Genomic DNA, 26,898 nt, shown 5'->3' with positions numbered 1-26,898 from the left:
ACAGACTTTCAGTGTAGATGAAACATCTTTCAACTAGAAGAAGATGCCATGTAGGCTTTTCATAGCTAGGGAGAAGAAGGCAATGCCTGGCTTTAAAGCTTCAAAAGAGAGACTGGCTCTCTTGATATAGAGGCTAATGAAGCTGATGACTTGAAGTTGAAGCCATTGCTTGCTGACCATTCCAAATATCCTAGGGCCCTTAAGGATTATGCTAAACTTACTTTATTAATGGAAATACAAAGCCTGGAAGACAGTACACCTGCTTATGACATGGTTACTGAATATATTAAGCCCATTGTTGAGATCTACTGCTCAGAAAAAAAATATTCCTTTCCAAATATTACTGCTCACTGACAATGCACCTAGTCACCCAAGAGCTCTGATGGAGATGTGTAATGAGATTAATGCTGTTTCCATGCCTGCTAGCACAACATCCATTCTGCAGCCCGTGGATCAAGGAGACATTTTGACTTTCAGGTCTTCTTATTTAAGAAATAGGTTTTGTTAAGGCTATAGCTGCCACAGATAGTGATACCTCTGATGGATTCAGGCAAAGTGAACTGAAAATCTTCTGGAAAGGGTTGACTGTTCTAGATTGCCATTAGGAACATTTGTGATTCATGGGAAGAGGTCAAGCTATCACCAGTAGCAGGAATTGGAAAAAGTTGATTCCAGCCCTCATGGATGACTTTGAGGGGTTCAAGATTTCAGTGGAGAAAGGAAGTGTAGATGTAGTAGAAATAAGAGAGCTAGAATTAGAAGTGGAGCCTGAGGATGTGACTGAATTGTTGCAATATCAAGATAAAATTTGAATGGATGAGACAGTTGCTTCTTATAGATGAGCAGACAATAGTTTCTTTAAATTCCACAGGAAGACACAGTGAAAACTTGGAAATAACAATAAAGGATTTAGAATATTACCTAAGATTAATTGATAAGGCAGTGGCAGAATTTGAGAAGATTGAGTCCAATTTTGAAAGAAATTCTACTGTGGGTAAAATGCTGTTAAACAGCATCACATGCTACAGAGAAATCGTTTGTGCAATGAACAATAATTAATGGAAGATTCCATTGTTCTCTTATTTTAAGAAAATGCCACAGCCACCCCAGCCTTCAGCAACCATCACACCAATCAGTCAGTGGGCATGAACACTGAGGCAAGACCTTCTGCTCTCAAGGGGAATACAATTCATCAAAGCTCAGATGTTGGTTAACATTTTTAGCAATAAAGGATTTTTTAATTAAAGCATATGCATTGTTATTTAGGTATAATGTTATTGCACACTTAATAGACTACAGTATAGTATAAATATAACTTTTGTTTGTTAAGAAAACCACAAATTCATTTGACTTATTTTATTGCAATATGTGCTTTATTGCAGTGGTCTGACACTGAACCTACAATATCTCTGAGATATGCCTGTATATATGTATCATTTATTTTAAGGAATTAATTGCTTCATTGCTATTGTGGAGCCAGCAGACAGGCAATGTGGACACTCAATAGAACTGACACAGTGGAATAGGCAATGGATTGATTATGAAGACCTGTAGTGTCCACTAAATATTCCACCAAGCTACATTCAAAAGAAACTCCTCATTGACCCACATGGATAGTTTTCTAACTCTGTCTAGTTGGTATCACCTAGATTTGGGCAAGAGAGGCTTTGAGTCAAGGTCCTGCACTTCAGAGCACCTTTCCGTGGCTGTAATGATCCCTGTGTGCTACAGCCTGAGGTCTCTCGGGATGATGCAGGTGTATCCACCAGGAGCCTGTACCTGCTCTCTAGATTATCTAGGTAGCCCAGGCTCTGTATTTCTTTGCTGAAATGGTCTGAATCTGAACAGTCCTCTTCCCAAAGCTTTACCATCAAGGTCTGTACCACAAGGCCAATTTGCAGAGATGGTGAATAATGTTTTTAACTGTAGGCTTGGTGCCCACAGAATGCACGTGAAGTCCCACTGTGGAGGGTGATACTGGGAATGTAAGAAAATGAGTCAGTAAGAAAAGACTGTAGGCAGGATATCAGGCAAGGGGGCCAGGAGCTGGTCTACATCATTCCAGAATTTTCCATCACAAACTCTGAGAAGCCCAAGAAGTCTATATTTGAACATGTTGATCATTATGAATATATATTTGCAAAGTAGGAGGATAGAATATGTTTTACATAATGATTGTTTAGTTTCATTTGTAAGGGTTCAATTTAAAGATTTAGATGTATGGTCTCCATTTGCACTTTTGCCCTGGGCTCCGTAAGTGCTGGGACTCTGAGGAGATGAAGAAGCTCAGCACACAGGGTTTGGGCTTACCAACCTCATCTTTAATCAGAATAGTGCTTTTATTTATTTCTTGTGTCAGATTTTTTTGGAGAAATAATTCTGTTAGCTTAAAAATGTTTAAAAATCATAGAAACTTATGATATTAAAACTTAAATGGATTTTAGAAGTCTTCTATTAAAACTCCCTGATTTTACTAATGAGGAAACCAGTAGTCATGGAGGATGAGTGAACTCCAGAGTCCTTGCCTGCTGTTCTTTCCTCCTGATTATGGTTGTGGCTTGTTTTGCCAAATTCTAGGGTGGAAGCATAGATTAGCCAAGCTTTCTTTAAGTTATCCAGTGTATATTTTCAGATATCTCCTTACACCTCTTTCAGTGGCTCAGTTCTCTCCCTTTGCACCCATATCTACTGAAATTCAGGTGCAAGAGGGCTCAACCATTTAGTATGAATAAAAATTATATGGTACTGCTACCAAGAGCAATGGCAGTTTAAGCCTATTCTCTAATATTACATGATGCATTTCATAAGCAAATAAGGGAAGCAATTTTTGTGTACATTGGATTTAAAGCAAGAGGGGTTTAGAGTTTTAGATATTTCTGATATTTGTACCCATCAGGCTCCCGCTGGAGGTGAAGATTATTAACATAAGCTACCAACAAAGAGTTGGAGTTTGTCACTTCTTTTTATCCCTTCATGTTGCAGAGAGAATCTAAGAGCAATAATCCCACTTAGCAATGATGTCAGATTTGCCATCCCCCTATCTGTGAAAGAGTTGACCCTCACTGAAAGATTTCTGGAGGCGAGAGGAAACCTGTTGTCCTGAAGATCTTCAGCTTTTTGCAGGAGAGACCAGAGACATAGAGTCCATCCTCCCTGGTCTGAACACACTTTTCCCAAATCCTCCCCAGCCCATTTCTCCCTTTCTGGATTTGATGCCAACCATTGCTTTTCTCAATCCTTCTCTTCTCCCTTTCATAGCTGTCGGCTTTCTCTCCTCCCTACTGCCACTTTCCACATGTGGCTGACATCTACTTTCTGCAAGGCTATGGGATGCTCATTCTCATGTTGTCCTCTCCATCAAACTTCAATCAACACACATTCAATCCTATCAGTCCTGCAGGGTAGTGATTGAACTAGTATAGGGGAGATGCTGGCATTTGTCTAAAGCTCCCATTTCTAAAACTGATGGTCTAGAATCTCCCTGTCCTTAGGCTTTGGGAACATAGCCCTTGGATGCTCTTACAATCTGGGTCAGAAGCAACTTCATTTTTGGAGCATATAGTATGGGATCTAGAAGGACATTAGGAAGAGCAATATGCACAGAGCATTGTTTCTGGGTTACAGCAAACTCTTCAAGTAGAGGAACCCTAGATACTAGTTGTTTAGTTTGGGAAATCATCTTCTGATATTCATGTTAATGTGAGTAGGTAACCAGGATCTAATTATATATGTTAGGAGAATCTGCTGACAATCATGATGCTTATAGATTCTGGGAGCTAACAAAATGGGAAGAAAGTAAAAGTATGATTTTTCTATGTAAGTAATAACTATGATAGCAATTATAATATGCTCTTTGGTTTTTATACCTTAATACTGCACCACAATGATTATGCATTTTCTTATGCATGTTTTACAGCAACCTTTCTGTATATTTAGTTTTATAATACAGTATTTTCTCTTTGTTATTTTTTGCTCAAGTGTTATAATTTTTTAATGCATCATCATTAATTGCCTCAACTTTCAAAATAATTTTAAAAACCTGAGTACTTATCCAAAGTGTAGTGGTAATGTAAGATATCCTTGACAAAACTACATGTGTAGTTGATATACATACTTTGAAATTCCATGGTATTTTGCCTACATGTATTATAAGATTTATAATATTAATAATATATGATATGAAGTAATGAATAATTTATTAAACAGAATATGAGCTTACTCTCTGAGTATGAAGTTAGTTTAGGGATGAGCTAGGGAAAGATAGGGATGCCAAACAATTGGCTTTTCTACCACATTTCAGGTGGAAAAGAACAGAACCTTCTCTTTTAGAGGGAACTGTCTGGATTATTAAATAGATTGTCAGTATTGTGATTAAGAATGTGGACTCTGAAGCCCTATTGTGTGGATTCAAATCTCAGCTCTGTTACTTACTGAACAAATTACTTAAGCTTTCTGTGCCTTAGTCTCCTCAAGGGCAAAATGGAAATAATAGTAGAACCTATATTACAGGGTTGTTGTAAGGACTAAACCTCTTTATACATTTATTTTTTTTACCAAATCAGTTGTCCGTTTTCAAAATGATAGCAGAGCTGGGAACTTAGACAGTAAGGAAGTTGTTTGATAGTTCTGACAAGGGAATGTCATACCTTATTTGTGATGAGTTACAAGCAGAAATCAATAGAATCCCATGGAAAGATTAAATAATGTTATCTGAAGGTTCCCAATTGCTACTAAATAGCTATGACCTCCTAGATTAAGTTAAAAATTATTGTGAATCTTGTTTTCTATTTGAGCAGAAGCCCAATGTTGGATTTAGTTGGGAGTATTAACAATTGATGATTGTATTTATTTTCACTTAAACATTATATTTAAGTTTCACTTTATGTATAAATATAATTTTAGTGAGTTAAAAATAGTAAAAAGTTAAAATAGCCAAAGTTGTGTATACTTATATGCATATGGATATGTGTATATATATATATATATATATATATATATATATATATACACATACAAATTACATACACAGACACACAAATGGAAACATTGAATACTCAGTCTAACAGGAAGACTTTTCACTTACACAGATGACCATCACCTAGGCACCATTATTCACTTGGTGACAGGTCCCAGAGCTGTAGATGTGGTATCTGAAAGGAAATAAACAGTTTTACACATGCAAACTACAAAAAAACCCCAAAACTAAAAATGAGAGCTGTTGTCACTTCTCCAGCAACTTTCCAAAATTTTTTTATTCCACTTTATTAAGTGGGCGGAACACTGGGAATTCTAGATTCTAAACCTACCTTTGCCTCTGACCATCTTTGTGGCATTGGGTTGGTGACTTCTGCCTCTCTGAGCCTTATTTTCTTCAAGGGGAGATATGACTAGCTGATGCATCTTCTGTCTCAAAGATTATATGACTTTGAATTCCAAATATGTGAGGAGTTTGAAGGAAGGTGGAGTCAAATCAATTTTGCCTGGAAATGGAACTTGTGTGACTTGGAAATAAATGTATTGGAAGAACTGAAATAAAAATATAAACTTCAGATTAAATTTTAGAAATTTGTAATTATTTCATACCTTTTTAGAATGCTATGGATGCTTACCCAATAATTTCTAGTTTTTATATATATTTTTTTTACTAATACCTGAAAAATATACAGAACTTGGCTAACCATGAGCAACTGTCATCATTCATATTATGTTTACTACTTCTCTTTTTTTGAATGTTGATGTAAAAGGGAAAAAAGCTTTCCTTTTCATAAGTGCCATAGCTTGATATCTGTGAGTCCCAAAATACACTACAAAAGAAAAGCAAAATTTAAGACTGGTTATTACTTAAACTTAGTTTTTATTGTTTGGGTTTTTTAAATTTCTGGGTTTTATGCTCTGAAAACCTTATTTCTTAATAACTAGACAAGATACTGGAATTTCATGGCCCCAGATGTTTTATGGCCTCCTAATTGAAAAAACAAATTCTCCATATTATATAATTACTATATGTCAGACACAGTGCTAAGCACTTTTTTAGTCCTCACCATAACTTATAGTCAAAGGTACTATAAAAAAACATTTTTCAGATGAGGAAACTAGAAGGTAGAAATTTTAGTCACACAGTGTGTAGATGTCTGAGTTGGAATTCAAAACTTTTATCAGCTTGGCTTTAAACTATATTCAGTTCTTTAAATTCATAATCATTGGCAAGGCTATAAATGCTTAGTTTCCAATAGTTAGTTTTAATGTGAATACTTACCATGTTCCTGGAATATTTTATAGTTGATGGATTTAGTTCTTCCTTGCAATATATGTGTGCTTCTCATCTTTGGTGCTTTCAGATGTGACAAGGGAATAATGTCCTCTGACCAGCGACCACATCTCAGGAGTATTTTATTTAACAAATGCTATCTGAGTGCACTCATTATGGACCAAGCACTAACCTTTTACAGATATCAATTCAATCAATTTTCATTCTAATAAAATGAGTAAATATCATCACTATATCCAATTATATAGATGAGAAAACTGAGCCACAAAACACAAAACAGCAGGACACTTACTCAACATTGTAGCGACATCCCACATACAACATTCAGGTAGTAAATGTCTGGAACTGAAACTCAAATTCAGTCTGGGATTTTAACTAGTTGATAAGTTTTTTTTTATCAGTGTTTTATTTGTTATTTATTTATTTTTTTAAATTTTCAATACTGTTTTCTCACTTCACAGTTTAAAAGGTTTGAGCTTAACTAACTGCGCTGGCTATGGACACATATTTGCCAGCTCTCACAGAACGAGTAGTGATCTCACACAGGAATAACCAGAAACATTTCCCACAACTGAGAATCTGCTGCATACTAGGCACTGGACGTATGCCACAGACAACACAAGTTACAGAAATACAGCTCTATTATTCTTTTTATTGCATTTGGTTAACATTACAGATGGATTTGTGGTGATCTTCTTAGACACTTTTGCAGTGACAAGAATTCTAAGATAGAAAGCGACACGCATGGAATTCAACTTCAAAGTTGGTTTGTGCTAGTTACTAAGAGCTAATTTTCCCCAGCATGGCAGCTTTTCCCCAAGACTTATACTTGAAGATTGAGTCCTCTTGGCTCCAGCCCATAGATGAGCTCCTTATTTTAGAAAGCTCAGCTAACACGAAGGCTATCAGCTTGCTGTTGGGTGGGGGCTCCTGAAAGGTGGATAAATTTGGTAATATTCCAACTATATCAATTGCACACCCTCACTTTTTCTACCCTTTACGTTCTTTATTCCCCATAGGGTGCCTAAGAAAACAATCATGTTATATTAGCTAAGCTTTATGGAAAAACTCAACTAACATAGTTAATACACTGGCCATGGGTTCATTAAAAACTGCCTTACAAAGTTGGCCCTGAGACTAAGCAATATGAGGAGGAAGAAGCAAATTGTATTGAAAATCAGGAATTTCCAGCTGTTAGAATGAAACACCCCAAAGGCTGTGGAGACTTAATGTCTCAAGAATGGAAAGAAAGTGCTGACAGTATTGCATTTCTGATGGCACCCATGGTTAGGAGATATGCAGGTGATCCTGATGAGCTATAGCTTTCTTCCCAGTTGGGGGACAGATGCTGTAACTGTAGTAATAGTGGCTGAGTAGAGAGACCCCAGCAAGTGTGTAAGTGAACCGGATAGAGCTTTCCTGAAGACCTGAATATGAAAGGCGGATGCTAGTGGAGGACACAGTCAATCAGCTTAGCTGGTGATGGCAGGCTCTTGCTGTGATAAAAAATATGAGGCAAAATATGAGGAAAATCTGATAAAAAGCATATTTTTAAACTGCTGTGCTTGAGACAGCATGGCTTAGTGCTTGCGCTTTCTCCATAGCTCAGTCTCAAACTGAGCTAGCGCTGCAGACCTCTCCCTGCCTGGAAAGGCTGCTCCTCTAAGACAGGCTGACATTTTTGGCCTGGTCGTCCAGAGAAGTTTGCATTGGCACCCTCCGGACTGAAACTGGACTCTGGATAAACACAGGTCTGCAGTTCCCAGTGCTGCCAGACCCTTAAACTCTATAAACATCAGCATCCGTCCTCCCCCACCTCTCTGTGAAAATGAAAAGAAAATGAAACTGCATTGGAGATTGTTTCCCTTGAATAAACACCAAACATACTCTAAAAACCAAAGTTACTCTCCTCTCTGGTATTAAAGCCCGTAATTACACAATGAAAACTAAGCCTATAAATTCAAGCTTGGAAGGTAAAATTGTGGAGAGGAAGAAACCTAGTAAAATGTGTCCACTCTGCACATGGACAGACCTTTTTCTTTTGCACCCTCTTCAGTACAGTATAAACCTCACACTGCTGTAGTGGAAACCATCACACCCCACTGTTTATGCGATGGACCTCCCTCTCATACTCAGAATGCTCCATTCAAAAGCATAAGCATTCTAGGTACAAATAAATCAATGCCCTTCAATATGTGACAGTTTATTTTGTGTGTCTGAGAATGTCTGTTTTCCCCCATATCTGAATTGCTGACTTCTTTGAAAATCAATACTGGGGCTATGGGGTCCTGTCTAATAGCTGGCCTACCAGGGGTTTACACCTGAAGAGAAGCTACGTTGTTTCAAATCAGGCCCAACTTTTGGTCGTCTCTGCTTAGGTGTCCACTGTTCTCTTAAATGACAGCATCCTCCAGGCCTCCCCAGCTTTCTGGTCACAGGACATTCTTCCTCTAGGCAGTTAGAATGAAATTCAGGCAACAATGTGTTGGCACCGACAATTAGATTGGAAACATTATGAAGAAGACTTTTTGCCTTACCTTTTTACCCTTGTTTTGCTCCACTCTGAAAGTGACATTAGTTTGCTAAACATGAGAAAAGAACCCTGAGTTTCAGTCCAGAATCCATTGAATTCAATTCATCTTTTAATACAGAGAACACTTAGGAATAGTTTGGACCATTAAAAGTAAACTTTATTAAGATAACATTTTTCTTATGCTTAAAAAAAAAGACCTCATCCTGTTTAGCAGGATGTTTTTTATGCCAGAGAGGATAAAGCTCATACAGAAGCAAAGCAAATGAACTTCCAGGCCCCTGGCCCACTTTTATCCCTTAGAATGGGATTCCTCAATTTTGTATTTAAAGGGAATTTGTCTGCTGAATTTCAGAATATTTCTTTGTACTTTTGTCCTTTCTCCCCAATCTATTCTATTAACAATATCTTTCTCTCTCTTTTCCAGAAAGATGCGATTAGGTTCTTATCTTGCTTTTTTAATGTGGCTTTGCTTCCTTAATTTAGGTCACAGCTACATCTATGCCAACCAGGGCCTTGTACGGGATCTTCTTGCCGCCTCCGTAGCTGCGCTTGCTAGATTGCAAGGTCACTGCCTCCTAGCTCTGTGTGGGGCATACCCCTTCTGCTGACCCAAACTGGAAACAATTTAAACTTCGCTTGTGGCCTCTTCTTTCTCTTCCATGTTCTATTTCTATGTGTTCTCAAGCCTTCTCTTCCTCGGGCAAAGATAGATGAGAGTCACCACTTTTTATTGTCATGGTGCCACAGGGTGTTTTATTCTGCAGAGGACAGTCTTTCACACACCTGTGAACACACAGATAAGCAGAATGGTGCATAAGAACTCTTTTATTAAGAGCCAAGATATGCCAGAGACACAGCAATGTGGGGCTATGGGCTCCTGTCCCAGATGGCTTCTTTCACTCTTTTCTCCAGCTTCTTGTGTGGTAAAGTGGTACTTCCATGTTTAAAATTTACAGTTGTCTATCACATCCTATGCTAAAATGAGACACTACAGAATCTATCCAAAGAGCAAATGTGGAGCGAAATAATAAGCCCAAGCAGATATATGCTGCATTTCTGAGTTGAATGATAAAAATAGAGTCCCTACTTTCAGATAAGCAGATATTTAGAAATTAATAACAATGAAAACAGAAGCCCTAGTCATGGGAGAGTACGAGAGTACTGATGTTAGAAGCAATTTTTGGCAGCTATGTTGGCCAAATGACAATTTCACATTTGGGTAGTGGAAGGGAGGGTGAGTTGTCACAGAGAACAGGAATAGGGTAGGACAGGAGGGTGAGAGGAAGAGAAACCAAAACTAAATTATGAGAGAAGCTCACAGACTAGTTAAGGTTTTGTGGTCTCTGTGTTACAATGCAGCCATTCAATAAGTACATCCTGAAAAGTCAGATGATTATTTAATGGGGTTAACATGAATACCAGGTTTCAAACACAAAGAACACAATGTAATCAATTCACCTGTAAATTTCAGCTGGGGTGAGCAGAGCAAATTAGGGATGAGCACTCATTGTTGTCGAACACACTCACAATAGATGGATTTGTATCTTACAATGCCCATCTGCTCATTTAAAACAGTAGATGTATTTGATAAAAATACCTCTATTAGCTGTGTGGAATTGTCTTTCTCATAGGAAAGTCTATGTAGGAAGTATATTCAATGAAGAACGAAGTTGGATTATCTTAAAGGTTATTGCCATCAGGTAAATGGTCAGGTGACAGATGAATCATCACAAGTGGAGCAGACCATAACAATGTGTAATTCACCGGAGTCAAGAGTGTATTCATCCTCCTGGATAATGCTGGATCAAGATGTACCCACATTTCCAAAACTTAGCAGTTTTGATGTGGCTGTAACACAGATTATAGTTAATTAAATTTTAAAAGGATTTTACTCTTAATTTCTTCAATACGGCTGAAGAGGTCACTTTGGAATCATTAATGGCTAACAAATAACATGGAGGAATTCTTTTAACAACTTGTTTCCAGAACTCTATTTGTACATCTTGGTTGGTTTAAAATGACCTAAAGGGCACATACAGGTTTTTAAACTATGAATCCACGAAAAAGGAATTGTTAAGAATCAAGGGAGGAACAGAGAAAAGTTAAAGTTCTCCCTTGCTTCGCAGAGAAATTGGTGGGGATGAGGGACAAACTGCTCAGTCATTCTGAATTCAACTAATTCCCTTGATGTTTACCCATTCCCACTCCTTTATTCTTGAAATATATGGCCCTACACTTGACATTTCCTCAGAAGGGACAAACAACTCTTACCTCTACTATTTAGAGCTGCAGTTTTCCCTGTTGTGTTTTCCTGGTCAATCCAACACCATCTGCTTTCTAACTTCCAGGCTTTCCTCATTCTTTTTCTGGTCTATTCTTACTCCCTTGTTTGGTTTTACTAGCACTATGTGGTATATATGTGTATATATACATATCCTGCACTAAAGGGAAACATGAGAGGGAAGGAAGATAGAATCACATGTCTGCCATTCTGAAACAGGCTCTTACAGGAAAGATTCCCTGGAGAAAGACTTCTACCTCAGTGGTAGGGCAGAAAGTGGTGAAGGCTGTTAAGAGTATAGTGCTGTGTACTTTTTTAGTAGTTCTGTGCATTTTCCATTCAGCCCCATATTCTGCCTGTTATATCAAACAGCTATTGTGATTTTTACAACTTTATTTTATTCTTTCATATCAGCTAATACAAGTACCCCAACTTCTTTAATTTTCAGTTATTAGTGCTATTTTTTTTCCCAATTAATCTTGATCATTTTTTTTCACTGACACATTTTATTGACTCTGGGTATTCATAGAACCATTTTTTGACATGTAGAGATAACGATCAAACAATTTATTATCATTTCAGGTTATATACATTTTAAGTTAATAGCAAGAGATATAAGAGATACCATAATATTCCACAGACTTGGGAAGAGATAGTCATGAAATTTCATTATAAGTACAGGATATGTTTGAGATTTTTCAAACTTATAAAAGACATATCAAATTTTACGCTGTGTAATAAATATTATAATAAACTTAAGAGTAATTTTGATAAAAATATCATTTTCAATATTAAAACTTCTTATCCAGGAATATGACAAATCACTTCATATATTCAAGACTTCCTGTGTCTCTTAGTGAAATTGTCTATTTCTGTTTTTTTTTAATATAAACTCTGCACATACTTTGTTAAGTTTATTTCTAGGCATTTTATATTTTTGTTTCCTATTAAGAATTAGAGATTTGTTTCACCATAATTTCTAACTGGTTTTTACTGAACTATATAAAGGTTGCTTTTTGTATATTTATTTTGCAAATGATCCAGTTACTAGACTAGTTCATATTAATCTGAATATGCTTCATTGATTCTTTTGGGTTTTCTAAGTAGGAATTTATAGGTAAGGAATTGTATCATAGGCAAATGATTTCCTTGTCCCAGTGTTTTTACCTTTCGTTTCTTTACCCTTCCAGTGGTGATAGTTTTCTTTCTTGCCTTGTTTTTTATCCAATGATAATGCCTATAGTATTTACCTATTAAGCATGATATTGAAATGGTGAGTTGTTTATTTATTTACTTATTCATCCTCTTTTTCAACACAGCTGAGTATCAAAAATAATAATAAAGAAAGTAAAATGAAGACTACTGGCAAATTCAATGCAATCCCAATAAAAATACTTGGTGATATAAATGATTTGAAATGTATGCAGAAAGGATCTTAAAACGGCCATAAAACTTTTACAAAAGAACAACGAGAAGGAATTTTGTCTGGCTAACAATATATATTTGTCTGGATAACAAATATATTTACAAAATGTAACAAATACAATTACAAAATTACAATAGGGTGTTCATTCACGAACTCGATGTATACTGACTATAGGGTTATTAGATTCAAAAGATAAAAATATAGGATGACAATTAAGTACATATTTGAGTAACAATGAATGATTTTTTTGCATAAGTATTTTCCATTAAATATTTGGAATACAGTTATATTAGAAAATTATTCATTATTTACTTGAAATTCAGTTTTAACTGAAAGTCCCGTGTTTTATCTGGTAACTTCTTAACTAAATACTTGCATGCATATATATATATATGCACATACACATTTATATGTACCCTGTATACCACTGGAGTACAGAATAGAGAAATAGACAAAATTTCTATCCTCATAAAACTCTCAGAAATAGCAAAAATAGATCAATGATATATAGCTCAAAAACTGATCTGGCTGTATTTGAGAACCTAGTATATAATAAAGATAGTATTTCAAGTTAGTGGGACAGCAGATAAATTATTTTTAAATACTTGGCTTTCCACTGGAAAGAACAAATAAAGCTAGACTTATACCTTACACTACGCACAAAACTTAAATTCCTGACAATAAAAAAAGTGAATAAAATTTGGAAGAATATTTTCATTTATATAGGATGAGCAAGGTATTTCTAAACAAGATGCAAAACTGGAAATATACAAAGGAAAATATTGGTAGTTATAACATGAATTGTAATTTATTTCAATAAGCCAATAAAGACAAGTAATAGATTGGTAAATATACTTGTAGCATAATATTTAAAATATTAACCATCAATATTAACATATAAATAATCCCTGAAAAATCAAGGAGAAAAGTAAAAAATGAACTAAGAATGAAAATTTCACAAACAGGAATTTTTTAAACCTACTAATAATGAAGAAAATTTAAGTCAACAATGACAAGTTTCCAGTTTTCACTTTTTAAATTGATAAGAACAAAGAAAAACATATGTAATGTTGATAAAAATGTGGAAAAATGAGCACTCCACAAAGTATTTTGGGGAGTATACAGTGATGGGGTACAATTTTTTGTAGAATACCTTGGCATTATTTAACAATATTTTATTACATGTACTCTTTGATTCTGTAATTTCACTTTTAGGAATCTCACCTACCAAAATATTTACATGTATGCACAAATATAAGTTTCAATGATCATAATTGCTGCATTATTTGCATTACAAAAAAAGATACAACCTAAATATCCACTCTAATAGGCTAAACAATAACCCCCAAAGTTACCAATGTCTAATGTCTGGAACCTGTGACTGTTACTTGCTATGATATGGGGAAAATGTAAGTTCCTATGGCTAAGATCTGCACCTGACCCTAAACTACCTGATGATGTTGTTGGCCTGCTGCTAGGCTAATGCTTCCATACCCATAAGCAATAAGCTATTATTGACTAAGTCACTGTACAAAGAGCTCTGCCCAGCACTCTGGGTGGAGGCAGAGATGGAGGAGGATTACTGCCTGCAGACTGTTGGATGCAGATGTGATTCTAGTGCTGGACCTACCACTGGGAGAATAAAGCTGGGTATAAACCCTTTTACCCCCATAATGTTCCATTGTCATTTCTTGGACTCACTGAATCCATACTGAACTTTCCCAAGGCTGAAACCCTCAGGCAAGGCATATGACAAAAAGAGGACTATAATATACATTTAACTTATAAATTAAGATGTCATTAAGTCAAAGATCTTGTGATAAGGAGATTATCTCAGATTAATCAGATGGGCTCTTAATGCAATCACAAGGGTCTTTATGAGAGAGGCGGAGAAAGGTTTGGCACACACAGAGCAGAAGCCAGTGAAGATGGAGCAGAGAGAGATTTGAAGATGCTGTTGAAAACTGGAGTGATGTGGCCTCAAGTCAAGGAATGTCAGCAGCCATCAAAAGCTGAAAGAGGTAAGGAAGGGGTTCTTCCCTAAAGCCTCTCCCTCTTGGAGGGATTAGAGCCCTGCCAGCATCTTGATATCAGCTCAGTGATGCTGATTGCAGACTTCTGATGTCCAGAATTGTGAAACAATAAGTTTCTGTTTGTTTTAAACCATCCACTTTGTGTTATTTGTCACAGTGACCACAGGTAACTAGTACACCCACCAAGAGAGGAATAGTTACAAATTTATGTTGTGTCCATATATGGTAATTTAATCATTGCAATAAATGGTGTGTCTATATATTTACATGGAAAATGTCCTAATATATAAATTGCAGTTGCATAATATTTATATTTACAACATCATATATTTGAAAAAGTACAATAAGTCTGCATGTGTGAATACATATAAATTCATAGATAGGTAATGCACTAGGTGTTACTTTTAAATATAAGTGCAGTATTTACCTATAGGTAAAATGTAAATTGCAGGTGAAGGAAGGGGAATTTTCACAGTATAACATTGTTTAGGCCTTTTGCCGCATGAATATATTTGTGTCATTTTTAAAAAGGAAAAATGTGGTAAGAATTTCCTCCTGTCTTGCCAATGGGTTTCAGCCCCAGACAAGTTCAGTATGTATTCAGTGAGACTGAAAAATGACAATGGAATGGTCTTGGGATGGTAGGGTTTATACCCAACTTTATTCCCCTGGTGGCAGGTCAATCACTAGAATCCCATCCACTCGGAGCAAGTATGCATGCAGCAAACCAGTCTCTGCCTCTGGGTCTCTCCACCCCCATAGCAGTGTCAGTCTCTGTCCTCGGCGCTGCCACCACTCCAGTCTCATCTCTGCTCTCCTGCAGCCTTGCAGCCATGCCACCGTGTCACCCAGAGCACTGGTTGGAGCTCTTTATATAGAGCCAATAGCAACATATTGCCCACACATGTGTAGTGAGCTAACCGACCTGGGCCAGATGAGAATTCTGGCCATAGGAACCTTTCACTTTATCCACACCTCCATTTTTACATTTTTGCAGATTCCAAAAAAAATATCCAATCTCTTTGAATACTTATTTAATATTTGTCTCCTTTACTAGACTTAAAGTTGCTTGAGAGTAAGAACTTCTCCTGTCTCGTTCACTTTTGTCTCCAGCTGCCACATATTATACTCTTAAAAAATGTGTGGAGTGAATGACAGGCTGTAACATCTATCTGTCAGTGGCAGTGAAAAGTGAGCACACCCACGAGATGAGGGCAAAGGCTGGCAGTACCTTAAGAAATGACAGCATAGACCTTCATTTCTTTACTCCTTCCACTTGGAGACTATGACAGCAGCAGTGGCTTAAACTGGAAGATTCCCCCAAATGTCCCACCTCTGTTTCCATCAGATAACTAGCTCACTATCATAAGCTTGGAATATTCTGAGGGGATCCCAGCTGGTCCTGCTGATTGTGATGCCAAAGAGTCTTAACCATTCAGAAGCAGTATGGTGAATCAAGCTCGCAAACACAGGGTAAATCCAAAATGGCATTTGTAGAAACACATAGGGCTCCTTTTCTGCAAAGTTTCCAGGGCAGAGTTCAATGGCTCTCCCAACCACTCAACCTCCAGTAGAAGCGCTTGCTTGAGTGAAGCAAGGGAGGAAACTGAGCCTGTTGGCCATCTTGGGTGGTCAGTGTCCTATATCCTATGTCCAACATGGACAGGGTCTGTGAGAGTGAGTGTGTGAAGGTTCTGGGGCATAATGAATTTAAGGAAAAATTAACCTAAAAAAAATTACTTAGCTCTCAAATGTCTAGTGATATTTATAGAAGTGGTGGGTTAAATTTCACTTCACTGACTTTGTCCTTTACATTGACAAGCTAGATAAGATGATCTCGTTTTAAATAATCTTTTGTGTTTAGGTATTTCTCTGGTAGTTTTGTATTACAATTTAAAAATAGACTAGCCTATACCCCTACTCATGTTGGTTATGGTATTTTGAACTTGATTTCTGAGGCTGCTGACAGTTTTTGAAAGATTTAACAACTGGCAGCAAGAAAAACTCCCATAGAATCTGTTCTATGAAATTTTTTCCCTTAAAAAAAAAAGACATCATTTAGCAGGTCATATATTGCAATAAAAATATGGTTATGCAATAACAGTTCACTAATATGACAAATCATAACATAACCTTTCCTATTAAATGTAAAAAGCAATTTTCTGAAATGAAGATATCTTTTTCCTATGGCACATTTCCCTAGTTGTTGGCCTGAAAGTTTTTTTTTATTATTATTATCAAAACAGTCATTTTGATTTGCACAGGAGATAACAGTTGTTCATGACATTTTTATTTCTGCATAAACAGATTTCCATTTTGGCGGAGGTTAATACAGTAGGAATTTGTTTTTACTTTTGGATATGCTGTGATATCACCAGTGCACTTTGTTTGGTATGGAAGAGCTAATTCATCCTTTATGCCTTTACGATCCTGTCAGTGCCGCATGTCGTCCTTAACTTTTCTAATCTAAAATAATCCCAGTGAAATCCTTTGATTGTCTGTTTGGACTTGCTCCATTCCTAAAGCAGGAATGTAATGGGCTTTATGGCACTTACTTGGGAGTAATTTATCCAGCAGAGTGACTATAGATACTTGTTTTAATAAGAATATGCTTTATGGTAAGTGGGGACTGCTATTTAATTAGCCAAAGGGAAAGTAGTTCATGATACAATCTGTTCCAATCATCTTGGACATTAAACAAAAAGTCAGGCTAAGTTATTTATGTACATGCACTTTATTGGTAGTTGCTTTGAGCAAACCTCTTCTCTGAAACTTTATAGCATTTTCTGAGTGAGCTGAATTGCAGTGGGGGAGGAATAGGGGAAGAAAAGGACACGAGAGCATTCTATAAAATTTTTGAAAAAGAAACAGAAGGTTTACTTATTGCTATCAAGGTTGTGAGTACAAACATACCAAATGGAAAGCAAGGAGAACTATGATTTACCCTCTGCCATTTGGTGCATTTGGTGGCAAGTTGCCACCGCTAGTGCCCAGATGGTGGAAGAATGACATTAGGAAGGCGTTCTGGGCCTGTTGTGTGTGTGTGTGTGCGTATGTGTCTGTGATCCTGTGTGCTTCTTTTTCTTAGATTTTCATTACCATCAACAGGAACATGTTTCTGAAAATTCACAATTAGAGTCCTATATATTTTATTATAAAAAAGTAAAAGAAATTTAGGAAGTTCAAGTAAGATCCAATCACTTTAATTATTAGAGCAAAATTAAGCATAAGGATGAATCTGAAGAAATCTTCCCTTCTTAATAAAACTAGTATAATGATATTACGATGATATAATGGATATAAGTATTCATTTCTAATTGGCCAACATTTGGGGCAAGGAAGTAACCATTCAAAGGATAGTCATATGTGTTTGTGGATGGATTAAAACAGAAAACCAAAGTATGAGAGTATATTTCTAGGATATTGTATCCAAGGTTATGGGTTGCTCAATACTTATGTTTTTTTTCTCTCTCTCTTGCTAGGTATAAACCACTCAGTCACCTATTAATTGTAAGCATAAAGAGCCCAGGAGCTGGCATCTGAAGACAAACACGGCTCCTCCACACTTTACTCCCACATCCTTGGGAAACACTGCTTATACTAGAAGAGTCTATTTCCCTATGTGCCCACTCCACTTTACAGCACTGCAGAGAGGATCACAGCTAATATTTACGAGTGCCTTTTGTAAAGTGAATGTGCAGTGTAAGTTAGCACTTGCTTGTGAAACTCCTTAAGCACAGTGTGTGGGTTATAATCATGTTTGCACATCCATGTGCAGTGCCTTCTGAACAGCTGAGGCTCCCTGAGTGGAGTCTGGGTAAACTGGTTTTCTGAGTTCTCCAAAAGGTGTACAGCTTTCTGTTCCTATTTCTTACACCTCTGTTATTTCATCCCTAGTACATATCTTGCTCTGTAAAGTGACTTTTGAAACTACAACTGAAATTAAGTGTTTAAATCACAGTTTGTCTCTGTCATCTAAGCAATGAAAGCAGTGTCTTCACAAGTGACCCATCTCACAGCAGGGGCTGCAAAGATCTGTCACTGGGACTCATAAGGAGAACACTGTGGGCCAAAGACTCTGAGGACCATCCAGTGCGTCATTGTTAAGGGTGACCCTACTTACACCATTGTATAATTTTCATATTGTTTACATGCTTAGTTTCTCTTTCCCATCAGCAGGTTTTCTCCCTTTCCTTTCTCTTCTCCTGGGGAAACCTTTTTAGCTGCTGAAACAAAAGCTCCAAAGAATGGTTGCTCATTAAGTCATACCCTAGACAGTGTGGGGAGGTTACAGAAGTTTTGGAGTTATTACTGTTTTAACAACTGACAGCCACACAGTCTGGTCATCAGGGAACAGGGAAGTGTAGTTGCCCCCTGAAATGAGTGCCTGGTTGAGCCTGTGACCAGTACTTTTAATGTAAGAAGACAGAAAGGGAAATACTAAACACCGAACTTTCCTTCACCTCTGTGGTCTCACACATCCCTCAGTGACTTGGAAACTTTTCTGACATGAGACAATGTGCAGAGCGAGCTAGTCACTCCCCTTCTTCCTCCTGAAGATGTGTAAACAGCTGGTGCATGCAATCCGCCTGACTGGAGGGAGGGAAGTAAATGCACTACTGATGTTAAACAAATACAGACTTGTACCAGGAACTCAGAAAATATTACATATACAATCTGACAAAAGGCCCTTCGTGGTCCATGATCATTTCAGGTGTTGAGTATCAAGGGTTGGGGTATCAGAGTCAATACTTTTTAAAAAGGCTGTTATTTTTTTCTTCTTTGGAATTCTTTAGGTCCTTCTGCTACAGTTTTCTCAACATGGCATCAGACAGTTGTGAAAATTGTTGATTACCATAAAGCTAGTATTCCTTAGTTGTTGTGGGTTTTAATAGTCAAATTTGATTTACCGTCAAGAGTCATGTTATTTTTAATCTACCTTGAGAAATCAGTGAGACATCATTTTTCCCTCAACCTATGTTTGTAACTCACTGACATAAGTGTGAGCTCCAGGTGGGGGTGAAAGTGAGTGTGAGCTCCGCTTCTGTTAACTACACGTTTCTTATAGCAGGCATGTAGTATTCAAAGGTTTTGTCTATGTAATAGGAAGCTTGGTTGCATAGGTAAGACCTAAATGCAGACATCTGATTTATCAAGTGACACTTATGAAATGAGTCTGAATGACACTGATCTAAGTAGTAAGTGGAGTGAATGAAAATGCAGTGTCCCTGTCCCGCAGGACAGTGTCAGCCTTGCTGAGTAAGCTACATTCATTTTCACCATGTTACATGGTAATTACTCAACCAATCTGTTGACAAATTTAATGAGTAGTATAAAAAAACTGAAAATTAAGCAAATATAGAACATAATAAGAATGAATTAGATGTGCTGATTTCTCTTTATCATCAGTTTTGTAATTGTGGCAGTTTCGGAATCCTCAGGGTTTAAAAAGAGTAGAGAAAATGTTTATGTCTATATTATTTACCATTGTGGCCTTTTCTCCACTGTATGGCTTACTTTTATCTTCCTCACCAGACTGAAACTTCCTTGCGGGCAGATCTCATGTCATTCTATTGTTTTATCCCCATCACCCTCTACAACTTCTACAACAGGATAGGTGCTCAATAACTGTTCCACACTGGATGAATAATGAATGAATAAATGAATGAATGAACACAGCTCTCAGGAGTAGAACCTATGTGCACTAAATCCTAGTTATCCTTCCCACTTTACCAGGTTATTTCACAGCTCAGATGATAATCTTTCCTACATATGTAAATATCCAGAAAAGAAAAGTGTGTTATAATCATACTCACAATTCAGCCTGAGACTGGTATAATAAAATAATTATCTTGCATGAACCTAAGTATCTTAAAAATAATCAACACCCTATGCCAGTTGGTGCTTCTATTCTTCCTGTTTAAGGTTCTTTATTATAGATTTCCTAGCATGTTTTAAATAGGAGAGGGGAAAGTATAAGTCATGGGAATTAAAAATACTAATGATTCTGTTTATATTATTGTTCATAATAATCATAACCTAATTCTTAAGATTCTGGGCTGAGAGTTGGATATTTATCTGAACTCTATTCTATTTGATTTGATAAAACATTTTGCTATTTCTTATTTTGGGAAGGCAACAAAATGTAAGTCTGCTTGAGAAGTGGTAGAAACAGTCTTTAAAAACTTAATTCCTTTTAAACCACCCTTCCATCAATACTTCCTTTCTTTCATATCAGCCATGGAAAATGGCAAAATGGACAGGGCAGATAATATTATCTCCATTTTGCAGAGAAAACTGGGGTTCATAAATTACTTCATTTGGTTTTTATGCAGGACACTACTTATGCATGACCCACAGGAATTGCTGATCTACAAAACTAAACTTAGTTTCCTCTCAAGGAACTCCCAGCCTAGTTGAGGCAGTATTGCCCTTAAACCTAGGTAACCAGGCCCCTTGCCCTGGACACCAAGTTTTAGAGACCCTACTGCCCTCTGACTGTTCTTCTCATGGGGCCATGGAAAGGAGATGACCTTGCCCAGAATCTGAGTCACCCTCCCTTTTAGGTCACACACCAGGTACCGCAGATGCAGAGCTCAGAAGTCCTCCTTGGGCTTGCGTGGGGCTCCTTCCACAGGCTCCCTCCTCCCCAGGCCTGATAGGTACCAGCCAGAAAGGCTCACAAGGTGTAAGAAAGAGAAGGCGGCAGAAAATGAAGAGTGGACAGCTCCAGGCAAAATTTAGGGACAGGCCTGAGAAGGGGAGGTAGAGAATTCAGCACTTAAGATAGTACCCGTGGTGAGAGGGATGGTGGAAGGGAACAGGGAATGCTATGGAAAGACTGAGGAAGGCCACCAAACCCCGCTGAGGAATGAGAGCCTTGCAGAGGAGAAGGTGAGACAGGGAGGCTGGGTTAGAATTATGTGGCAGAAAAGGAATGGGGTGGGGGGGCGGTTAGTAGAGGAAAAGATGTATAAAGGCACAGAGGAATGAGATCATTTGGAGATTCATGGTTGCAAATTATTCTGTGTGGATGAAGAAAAGAGAGAGGGGGAAAAAATAAGTTGAAGGAGAGAGGTGGACAATTGTTCGTAATTGACTGCATGCATTCATTTTCCTTTCTCAGGGCAATTTACATCTGATTTTATTTGGATCCTCCCCATTGATACAACTGGGCGGGACTAACAGGATGCCCTGCTTTCTTTTAGCCTAAGGACAAAAAGAATGGCAAAAAGATTGGAAACTGCTGAGATCCTTGTGTTTACAGAAGCATTCCCACAAAGAACAGCCAAGCAGTTTCTAATTTTGAGACCCTTTGGAACAGCCCACTTCCTCCCAGCTCTGAATCTGGTTCTGCAGCTTTCTTTTCCAACCTGTCAGCGCTGTACATCCTTCTGAGAAATTTGATTTTTGATTAAGCAAGCCATGTCAGTGTCTGTTGATGGAAATCAAAGAGCTTTCGCTGATATTAAAATATAAGGCCTGATTATCAAAGCCTTGAATGCCGTGCTATGAAATTTGGACTTTATTTTGAGGGCAAGGAGGAATTGTAATAAAGATAGCACATGAATGAAATGTTAAATGACTTGCCAAAATGTCTGGCCATTCTCACTTACCAGCTTCATAACGATCTGGAATTCTCCATAGAGATAACATGCTAAACAAGTGGCCCTCAATAAGACAAAAAATATTAATCTTTGTATTCCTGTTAAAGTAAACATGGCTTTCCAAATGACTTAATTTTGCTCAGAAATGAATAAATACTGAGCTCATAGAGCTCTCTATACTTTCCCTTTTTTATGGTTAGAACATGAAATAACAATTGTTACCTAGATTAAGATGTTTATAAATACATAGGAGTAGTTCTATGTATGCTTCCTGTTTTGTTGTTGTCATACACTTGTGCACATTCTGTGCATAAATTTTAAGAATGGTTTCTGTAGGAATTAGTTAAGCGAGAATAAACTTGGTCATTTTGAAAGCAGGCGTTTAGTACGATTTATCTGTCCACTTTAACCAAATGTTGTTTTTATATATTTTAAAGGAGAAAGATAATTGTGATATGTTTAAATCTCGAAATAATTTATTCATTCGTTTAGCAACTATTTATTGAGGCGCTTTAATGAGAGGTGCTCTACTCGGCACATTTTATGATGACTCACTCAAGTAGTTCTGAAACATCCAGTGACAACACAATTGTGCACCATGCATTGTCTTTCAGTCACTCAGACAATTCTGGCATTAGTCCTTTTGAATAGAACCTCAATCTCTTCAAACCTTTGAAAATACAAATGTTCCAGTGATCTGGCAAATCCCAGAGATACGTGTAACTTTCTGTCTGGGAATGTGTGTGTATCTGTGGTTTTTGCAAGTTGGGAGCCCGCAAGGTAAAAATGAGACTTTAATGCCCTTATGACTTTATTAGCTATTGTACTCTGAAGACAACAAGCCTACATGTTTTGAAATTTATAGTTTCCTGGAGCCTTTCCACAAACAGTTTTGACGTAGTATAGAATACTTGATCAACTGTCACCCAAGGCGATTTGAAGGAAATGCAGGAAATGGAAGGGTCTATTTTGAACCTTGAAAATGCAAGGTCTTCTCTTTTACCATGATGAAGAAAAATAAACTCTTTCTTTATAGTGAAGATCTATGAAACACTGAAGTTGAAATTCCAAGCTCTGCATTACTAAGATTTCTGGACATCATCACAAAAGTGCTAAGCAGTATTTGCAGCTCTTTGCAAAGTTTTGCCAGAAGACAACTTAAGTGAGAACTGGAATTTTATGGTCATGGATAGTACACCTGACACCATCTTATGGTTCAAAATGAATTTGGAAAGATACAAGGTCTCAATTAGCAAAGCAATGACGAACAAGCAACATTCCAGAAATCCTCATTCTGTGATACTTTGACATTTATAGCTGGGTGACTTTAAGGAGGATGTCTAATCTTATTCAGTCTCAGTCGACTCATCTTTAAACAGAGCTAAGAATACCTACTTCTTAAGATAACTGGGACAATTTCATGGGATAACATATATAAAGTGCAAACTGAAATTCCTGGCATGTACTGGGAGTTGAATAGATGCCATGTCCTTTCTTCTCTTTACTCCCAAGAGAAGGTAAAGCTCTTTTAATAATGGCATTCATTTTACCAATGATACAAATTAAAGTTATCTACCAGTTATTGAAGACCTACTTTGTTCCAGATTAATAATGTATTATGTCCATGTTCCATAATTATGTGAAGTAAATCTTATTATCTCCATTTTGCAGATAAAGAAAATAAGACCCCAGAAATTAGATGACTTGACCAGAGACATATAGCTAGTAAATGAAGCTGAATAAAGCTCCAAAATCCCTACTCTTTCTAAATTGTCCACACATGTCCTCCAGGAGATTAGCATTTAGAAGCTGATCAATCATTTACACAAATAACTGTAAGAGTTGCTACAATATCACAAGTGCTTAAGTATTAGAGACATGTTAATATTACCTGGGCATTTTTTTTCTTATACCTCTGACCTCTGTTAATGATAAACATTTTATTTCTTAATATTCTTAAAATCCACTGGTTAAAAAAATTCAACTTACAGTCATATTTACAAACATGCCCATTTGAATTTTTTTTTAAGGAGTTAACTTTTTTTTTTTAGGAGTTAATTTTCCCACTATGTCTTATTTGCTAATGCACACATGCTCCCCCTACAAACACAGATTAGAGGAGCAGGCTGGTGGAGGGATTGAAGCCGGTTTTTATACCTTCATTTCCTGGGTTGAAATGTTAATGTTTGAATAGCACTTGGCCTCAGGGTGCAGTCATATGAGGCATTCTCAGTTAATTTCACTATTTACTAAAGAGCCAAGAATGTCTCATCCCAGTCCTTCCACAGGGATTTTTCTTCTACTTCATACTGTTAGTAGCCTATCCAAGAAGGCTCGAGAAGTTCTTATCAATGGTTATGATTCATCACACTTGCATTTTATTGTCAATAATTGTGTATGTGAGTATATACTTAGATACCCATCTGCACCAATGAGAAGGACTACAGGTTTATTTTCCCTCATGCTTTCTGAAAAGCTGTTTTACTGCATTGGAGTCATTCTGGAGAACCATAAGTTCTATTTTCCCCTTGCTCTTCTGTTTCTACGCGCCTGGTGAGGGAGCACCACGTGTGAGTGGGAACCCTCTGCAAGCTCAGAGCTAAGCACACGGGCATGTGTTATAACTTGCCGTTTTCCCCTCTTAAAAGTCTTTCTATGCCACATTATAAATACCAATAGAAGGTTAGTAGAAAAAACACATAAATACATGTTATTTTGTTTTTAAAGACTTTATAGGAGGTTGAGATATTTTTTTGTGAGGAGAGGAACAGACAAGGAGGAGTATTATTTTTTACTTTTAATTTGATGTTGACCAATATTTTTACTGTGGGTAAAATTAAAATATACTTTTCCCTGAGTCTTTACCAAGATAAACATTTTTTAACATTAGGCATTCTATGGTATATATCTAATTTCTTCCAGGAGTCAGGCCAATGGAGAGATTATTTTTGCCTGAAGACACACTTCTCCCCACTGTCATCTAGTAGCCCTTGCTTAGAGTGACAAATTCTAGTTTAGGAATAAATGGATTCTCTTTGCTTTTTTTCCTCTAAGGAGAGAAAATGAATTTTCTTCTTGGCTATCTCAGAATGTATATGGAACCCAAACGTTGGGTTTACTCCAGGGAGCGATAGTGTTATCAATCAACTAAAAGAAATGAATGAATGATAAAACAAGTTTATGGAGAGCCTGACTGAATATATCAACAAATGAAGCTTAGGGAGAAGTGTGACAGGGTTCGATTCCTACATCAAAGAAACCAGTGAGATCCCACTCACAGCAAACGGTTATTCTGTTTCTAATTAGTAATGATAATTATGCCAGTGCTAAAATGGAAGTAATGTGAGCAGGCAGTCCTGCCAGAGAATTGAAATCTTGGAACGGTTACTTTGAAAGCATGAAATCTCCTTCTTTAAAAACTCATGAAAAAAGGTTGAACAACAAATTTGGGGAGTTGGTTTAGCCATTCTTCAGACAGAGAGTATTAGATTATTTATTTTAAAAACATATGAACTTACCTTACTTAAAAAATTAGAACCTGAGAGAGGAAACTAGAATCCCCTTTAATCTCAGAGGTAACCACTATTCTGAATTTGATCTGTGTTCTTCTAATCCTGTTTTGCTCCCTAATCTCACTGATTGTGTTTTGTGCCTTTTTGACTGAAAACCCAAGTATGATTATGGCAATAGCATTGATTTTCAGGTGTGGCCTGTAGAATTAGTCTCATTACTTTAAAGTCATAGCTTGTATAATTCATTTTTGTAATACTGTTTAGTATTTCCCCAGGCCTTCCAATACTTAAAAAGAAACACACAACAGGGGAATAACTCCTGAGGCAGCACTCAGAAAGTGGGAATTCTCCAATCACTTATTAAATTGGCCTCCTAAATCCTGAGCGGATTTAGTAAGATGGAATTTCAAAGGACGTTACAATGTACTGAATACCATTTTACTTAAAAGAAAACTGGAGTTCAGCAAATTAGATCTAGTGGGGCTCCTATGGGAAGCCTCCATTTTCTCCTACCTCTCCTCACCTCCCCCTTCTCCTAATATCTTGAAAAAAGAGCCAAACATCAAACTGAAGATATCATCCAAACCTTTGTTCTTGCTTACTTGACTTTAGCCACTCTCCTCTTTTATGATGCTCCTCAGTCAGAGAGTTATTATTAGGATTTATAAGTAGTCTCATGGTAGACTTAGATTTTTTAGGTGTTTATAACTGTCATAAAAATTTAGTGTGGCATGCAAGGGCTCAACCTGGCAGTAAATTTTACAATAATACTTCTCCATATTGTAAAAGAAGTTGTTTGTCCATCTTCCAGGAGTTGGGATAAGGGTGGAACAGAACAAGAATTTCATCATGCTAGGAAATTTTTTGACACTGGAAAGAAGCTGCCTTGTTTTGCAAAAAGTGTTCTAAGTGCCATGAAGAATGGTGATATATGGCAGCATAGATTAGAACACAAAACAGCTTCTGCATTTACCAGCTATTTCACTTCAAGCAAATTACTTGACCTCTCTGTCCCTAAAATTCCTTATTTTCACAATAGGGATAATAACAGTAACTGCCTTATAAGGTTTTGGGGAGTAATGAATGAATTAACTTATGATATACATTTAGAACTGTGCTGAGCACATGAAAGAACTATGTGTTTGCTATTTAGTATTATCTTAGAGAGCTGGCTTAATTCTCTAAACTCTTGTCCAGACATCCTGACTGATAATGAAGTAGTATTTTGAGCTGTGTAG

At 37.0% G+C, this 26,898-nt stretch overlaps 1 long non-coding RNA gene across 3 annotated transcripts in view; it reads left to right on the top strand.

Moving 5' to 3' along the window:
- The window catches only part of LOC118971362 (uncharacterized), a 39,896-nt gene extending 17,103 nt beyond the window's left edge, over positions 1–22,793 (top strand). The window contains exons 2-4 of one of the 3 annotated variants that reach the window (XR_005059770.2): positions 14,379–14,529; positions 18,024–18,243; positions 21,668–22,793. This is a non-coding gene — a long non-coding RNA (uncharacterized lncRNA). The remainder of the gene's footprint in view (positions 1–14,378; positions 14,530–18,023; positions 18,244–21,667) is intronic. The other 2 variants (XR_005059771.2, XR_005059769.2) reach the window with 2 other exon arrangements.
- The last annotated feature ends 4,105 nt before the right edge of the window (positions 22,794–26,898 follow it).

This window comes from Manis javanica, chromosome 4 (assembly GCF_040802235.1).
Source record: "Manis javanica isolate MJ-LG chromosome 4, MJ_LKY, whole genome shotgun sequence".
Taxonomy (NCBI): Eukaryota; Metazoa; Chordata; class Mammalia; order Pholidota; family Manidae; genus Manis; species Manis javanica.
The sequence above is the reverse complement of the archived record's forward strand: the minus strand, read 5'-3'. Positions and strand labels throughout refer to the sequence as shown.